Here is a 6591-nt window from a genome sequence, read left to right as displayed (position 1 = left end):
AGAAAGATGGACATGAAGGACACAAAGGAACCCCAAAAGCTTAATCATAATTCTTTTTCAGGTTAATGACACCCCGAAGAGAGGGGCTATTTGTTTATATTTTCACAGGCAAAGGAGATAGGTGGATTTCTCTTCAGCCAGCAAGGCCCAGAAGAAAGGAGGGATGCCGATGCTGTGACCTGCATGGCGATCACTGTCTGCCAGGAGAAGCCAGCTCCTAGCACATCATTCCAGGTTCGGTAAGCGCAATTGTACAGCGATAATAAGTAAGGATTATAGTAAATTTATAGAGCGCCTGAGAGATAAAAGAGAACTATGGAAATAAATGGAGTCAGACACATGCTGTGTAGCATGCACACCTCAGCCCTGCTTGGTGGTCCACGTGGAGGGAGAGAGAGAATCTTTAATGCTCCCAAAGCTATTATCTCCTCTGGGGACGTGCAAGTCCCCTAATTACAGGTGAAGACATATGTCACAGGAAAGGGTTGTGCTATAGGTATTAAAGTAATGGGAGGGGTTGATCTAAGGACATACACGCAATAGGAAGAGGAGGGATTGGGGGTATACAGGCGGCAAGATGGGCGGGTCTTTGATACAGGATGGCAGCCTAACTTTGGATATCACAGAGCCAGTTTGACTTGTTCCTAGCTCCACTGATAGAGACCATTGTCAGTAGGATGTGAACTCCTCCTACTAGAGCCTGTCCATTGTCCCCAGCAGCAGGGAGTAGGCCCACCCCTGTGAGGTGGGGAGACAGCGGTCTGGCAGCAGGGAGGATGATTGTGAGCTGACCTATGCCCACAACTGACTGCTGAGATATTTCTTCCATTGCTGATGACGTCTGAGGCACACTCTGGGACTCTTCTCAAAGCTGGACATTTCATACACTAGTGACTGGACTATTACTACAGACTGGAGTTTTGCTGAAAGATCAAGATTTTGGACTTGTCAATGCTATAACGTGATTGGAATGTAACTGATTTCTGTGTAACTCCTTACCTATATAATATAACATTGCATGATTGGGATTTGATTAAGAAACATTTTCAAGGGTTTGAGGGAAACATTTCATTAGATGTTGATCAGCTTAAAAAGGATATTTTCTATACATTCAAAGACAGACTAGAGGCATCTCCTGGCTCTGATGTGATTAAGCAGTTGGTGAGTGGCATGGAAGGGTTGGATCCTCGAGCTTGGGCTCAAAGTATCTCACATAGCTTAAGTTCCAATCTGACTGTGTTGCTTATCATCATATTTTTGATACTTGCAGTCTCATGTTGCTTCTCTAGGAAGCTAAGAGATAGGAAGAGAGATCATGTTGCCTCCATGACAGTATTAAATCTTAAACATAATGCAGAAAGGGGAAATATGGGATACTAGCACTGTAGGGAAATAAAACTGGGACTTATTCCCTGACTGGTACTCAGGGAATCTGGAAGACTAGTATTCCATGGCTGGAAGACTGCCTCTCTGGTAGTTGGAGATATAGTCCAGGTACATGTTCCTGTGGTTGTCTATCATTTCCAGTTTCTCCCTCTAAAACTGTGCTGCCTTAAAGTGAGCACATGGTTGATTCATTCTCCCTATAGAAGCAGACATTCCTATTTGGCTCTATTTCTTCCCACCACAGTAGCCAGTCTCTCTCATACCTTCCTCCAATAGAAGATGGGCATAAGGGGACATTATCCCCAGCGTCTGGATTCAAAATGTTTGCTGTAAGCCTGAATTTTTGGCTATATTAATTGGATCATGAAGTTTTGCCTTGACAGTTTTTAATGTATAGAAAACAATCATGTCGCCCATGTGGCTTTTGAATTTTATATATAAAACAAAGGGGGACTTGTGGGGGGAGGTCAGTTGCTTACAACCTCCTTGAAGGCAATGCTGCCAGACTGCTGTCTTGCCCCCACCACAGAGGTGGGCCTGCTCCCTGCTGCTGGAGACAATGGATTTCTTCTCCCTAAAGCTTGCAACCATTAGCTTGGTTCCCTTAGGTGGAGTTCACACCCTACTAATAATGGTCTCTATCAGTTGAGCCAGGAACAAGTCTTACAGGCTCTGTGACATCCAAAGTTAAGCTGCCATCCTAAATCTAGGATCCGCCCATCTGGTCACAGGTATACTCCCAATCCCTCCTCTTCCTATTGCGTGTATGTACCTAGACCAACCCCTCTCACTGCTGTATAACCTATAGTGCAACCCCTTCCTGTGACGTATCTGTAATTAGGGGGCTTGCACACCCCCAAAAGGTATATAGGCTTGGGTTCTCAATAGAGATCTCTCTTGCTGGGATCTCACTGGTCCCGTTCACCTCTCTTCCCGCTCTCCTCTCCCCTCCTCTCTCCCTTGTTCCCTTTCCCGTCCTCCTTCCCTTCCCCCTCCCTCCACGTGGACCACCAAGCGGGGCTGCAGTGAGCAATGCTACCATGTCATGTGTCTGACTGTATTATTGTAATATCTCTTCTATCGCTCATGCTCTCAATGGCTTTAATATAATGTGTATATATATCTCACCCATCCAATTGTGCTTACTGAACCCATGGGTAGTGGTGGGGGCTGGCTCCCCCTCACCTTGTACTCCAACTGAAGACAGACCGGATCAGCAAACGTTGCAGTTAACCACAGATCTCCGAGGTGGGTAAAGCCCCTTTATGTTGTGCAAGCCCCGTTCTCTGTGCAAAACTAGACAGTGCAAGAAGGGCAAGGCTGACTAGGCACCCAGTGGGAGGAAGATGGTTTCCCTATTCCCATTGGACGCCCAAGACGGAAAATGTCTGGGTGAAGGAGGGAGGGAGTGGTTCGGTGTTTCTTGCTGTGTGACCTTGATCATGTCCCTTGTGCCAAGGAGTCTGGTTTAAATATCGCCTGCAGCAACAATGTTCCAATCACCAGCCACCTTTACTTCTTTCTTCTTTTTCTCTGGCTGTTCTTTTTTTTTTTTAATTATTTTATTGGGGGCTCGTACAATTCTCATCACAATCCATACCTACATCCATTGAGTCAAGCACATATGCACATTTGTTGCCCTCATCATTCTCAAAATATTTGCCTCCCACTCTAGCCCCTAATATCCGTTGCTCATTTCCCCCGTCCCTCCCCACTCCCCCCCACATGAACCCTTCATAGATCATGAATTATTATAGTTTTGTCATAAGTTACCCCTGGCTGTTCTTTTTGGTTGCTGGGGCCCCTGCAGGTTTCTGACGTCATGGGGGTATGACGTCATGGGGGTATGACCTCATGCGGGTATGCCGTCATGGGGGTGTGACGTTATGGGGTATGACGACTTGCAGAGGCTGATGTCATTGCCCTGCTAGGACTTGGGGAGGTCAGAGAGCTGCTCACAGTTTTACTGGCATCCAGTTCAGATGAAAATCGTGCAGTTGCCCCCTGGGTCCCTTTTCCACTCGGATCCTTGCTTCTTTCCTCTGTAGAAGCCCTGGTGGGGTAGTGGCTACGTGCTGGGCTGCAGTCCTCATGGTCAGCAGTTTGAAACCACTAGCAGCTTGTGAGAGAAAGCCTGGGCTTCCTATTGCTGCCAACAGTTACAGTTTCAGAAACCCACCGGGGGTCGCTAAGAGTCACCCTTGACCGGCTGGCAGCGAGTTCGGTTCGTCCTTCCTCTGTAGTAAGAACGGTCTTGAATTGGTAACCATCTTTTTGGATCTGGGTGACTTGGGGCTCATAATTCTTAGGCAGTTTTCCCTTCTTTTTCAAATCCCCTCGCTTGATGACTGTCAGCAATTTTCCCAGCCTTCTTCCAAACGTCCGTGGCACCAGGAGGATTTTTAAGAGCCTTGGCATGGACTTTGAGAGACATACTATCCACCGAGGGCCAGCGTTTACTGAGAGCTCTCAGTGGCTCAGGATCTACAGGTGAGTAAGCAGAAATAAACTGAGCCGGAGTGTGAATCACTTTTGGATTTTGTTCCCACAACTGTGCTAGGTCACTAACTGCCTCCATCTCCCACCCATAGCTTCAGAGACAAAGGGGCAGAAGGCTTGGACAGATGCTGTTAGCACCACTGGATAACTTGTGTTGGAGCTGCCACGGCATTATCACTCTCTCCCTCGTGGCTGTCCATGGTCCCTAAGGCAGGCACCGTGCTGGTTCATGTTTGAGCTCCTCCTCACTTCTCGATCGTAGACCTGCTTTGGAAATACTCCTCGGGAAACTTTCAGTTGTGCAGTGGCGGCCAGCCTTATCTCAGCTGCATTTTCTGGATGCTGGTCCGAAAATTCCTGAAGCGACTGGTGCTTTTGTGTGTGCTACTTTTCACAGCAGAGCTGGGCAGCCTGGATGAAGACAGGCAGCAGATGCTTCAGGACTTTGGGGCTGGACACTGGAGGATCTTTTGTGGCATTGTTCTGCCTAGTTTGTGGACGTCGCAAGTCAACTGTCAGAGTAAACCAGCCTCTGACCACCAGGGTTCGTAGGTGCAACTGTATGGTGATAATATATGAATAGTATAGTAAAGTCATAGAAGATAGGCGAGATAGGAGAGAAGATAAAATAAAAGTCAGACCCATTTCATGGTAGCCTGCTCACCTCAGGCCCTCTTGGTGGTCCACATGGAGGTGGGAGAAGTGAGAGGGAATCTTTACTGTCCTGGGACATTTATAGGTAGCCATAGACATACATATTCAGGAGTTACCTATGTCACAAGGTGGGTGGTAATCTCTGTAAAGTCCCTGAGCTCACAGGTGAAGAAACCCAATACCTGCATAGGGTAAGGTGACCAGATTTTAACATTGGTAAAGCGGGACACCATTGATAAAACTCATATCCTGCCGAAATAGCCACATGGCAGCTGAAAACCATATACCCTAGTTTGTCGTGCATTCTTTCCCAAAATCGGGACTTTTTAAAAACGCCCCGGGACTCGGGAAAAATTGTTAAAAATTGGGACTGTCCTGCTAAAGGCGGGACATCTGGTCACCTTAGCATAGGGGGAAGGCTGAGGGCGCATGGGTGCCTCGGTGGGAGGAGATAATCAAAGAATGTCCGCTTCTACAGGGAGATAGAATCAGCCATGTGCTCACTTTAAGACAGCATAGCGAATCTGTGGGAATGATATTTAAAAGAGGATCATGTGCTTGGACTTTGTCTCTAAGTTACCAAAGTGGTGCCTTTGCTACCGTGGAATATTACCTTCCCAGATTCCCTCTGTTCTAAGTGAGGGAATGTAGTGCTGGTCATATTTCCCTCCGTGTGAGTTTCCCACAGCCAGTCTTTGTTAAATTCTCGCTATTGCGGGCAGCTGCTTCTTGGAAAGCTGAAACGCTAGGCTGTGGGTTTGGCGTCACAGGCATTCTGGTCCTTGTTAACCATAGTGATGCTCGTTGCCAGTCCAGCCAGCAACCCTACTTCTCTGGGCTTTGGGTTTATTGTCTGGTTGTCCCGTTGCCCAGCCTCCTCTGTGCGACACGGAAGCCACAGAGTCCAGGCCACCTGACCACGGACGATGGCCAGCCCTGCAGGCCGAGTCTTCCTCGGTCCCATTAGTGTCTTCTCAGAGTGCACGGGGGCAAAGGTCACCCGCTTCCGGTAAGTCTCATGGCCCGGTTCAGCTGGCCTTGTCCAATCAGAACACATGCAGCCTTATCGCACAATTCAGGTGTGTGAGAACGGAGTCAAAGGAAAGCGGACCCAGAGCGTGGGTTTTAATGAACAGGTTTATTAGAGTTAAAGACCTGCCCCGGTGTGTAGCATGGAATGAGAATAAAACACAGGAGAAGGTGAAGACAGTCAGAGAGAGCGAAAGAAGGAATCCCGTGTTAATAAACTTTGGGACAGAACTAAAGGATCGTGTCTGAACGGAGCCGGCGCCTCCCTCCCATTGGCTGTGGCACCCGCAGACGCAGACGGGTGAACAGAGCGGAAGGTTTCTGTGACAGGGCTTGGGAAGTCGAGGTGTCACATGGTGCTCAGCTGCGGGGATGGAGAGGGGGTTAGAGATGCCGGCTATGCTGAGAACGGAGTGTTACTGCTGGACCCTTTAATAGGTGCCTTCTTAAAGGGCCAAGTTGTCTGGAACCACTTTTCCCAATTGCTGTGAGCTGCGACAACTGCTGAAAAGTTTGGGTTTTTTCCCTCCTCCTCCTCATCGTGGGAGTTTCGGACAAGATCTCTGGACACAGCTGAGCCTGGGTCCTAGCGCTCTCACTGGCCCCGCACTTGTCCATCCAGCTCCTTTAGTCTGTCTGTCTGTCTGTCTGCTGGGTGGCACCTTCTCTCGTCTTCAAGGTTTTCTCAATGCTGTTCTTGCAATAACACAAAACTCACTACCTCCAGTCAGCGCTGGTTCACAGCAAGCCCCGTGGGATTCCAAACTAGCCAAGGTAACTGCCGGGGCTCCTCTGGATTCAGTCGCAAGAGGCCTTCTCAAAGGAAAGAGAAGTCTTTTTTTTTTTTTAATTAATTAATTTGTTTTCTTTTCTTTAAAAAAAATTTTAAACCATTTTATTGGGGGCTCATACAACTCTTATCACAATCCATACATACATCAATTGTGTTGAGCACATTTGTACATTCATTACCCTCATCATTCTCAAAACATTTTCTCTCCACTTAATCCCCTGGATCAGCTC

The 6591-nt window shown here is 47.9% G+C and overlaps 1 pseudogene; it reads right to left on the bottom strand.

The window, feature by feature from the left end:
- Positions 1–3155: 3155 nt before the first annotated feature.
- Positions 3156–6591, bottom strand: part of LOC101664184 — a 6349-nt pseudogene continuing 2913 nt past the window's right edge.

The sequence above is a fragment of the Echinops telfairi genome, unplaced genomic scaffold (genome assembly GCF_000313985.2).
Source record: "Echinops telfairi isolate 266 unplaced genomic scaffold, ASM31398v2 ScPeMD7_7457;HRSCAF=8495, whole genome shotgun sequence".
Taxonomy (NCBI): domain Eukaryota; kingdom Metazoa; phylum Chordata; class Mammalia; order Afrosoricida; family Tenrecidae; genus Echinops; species Echinops telfairi.
Note: the sequence above shows the minus strand (reverse complement) of the source record. Positions and strands in the feature narration are given on the sequence as shown.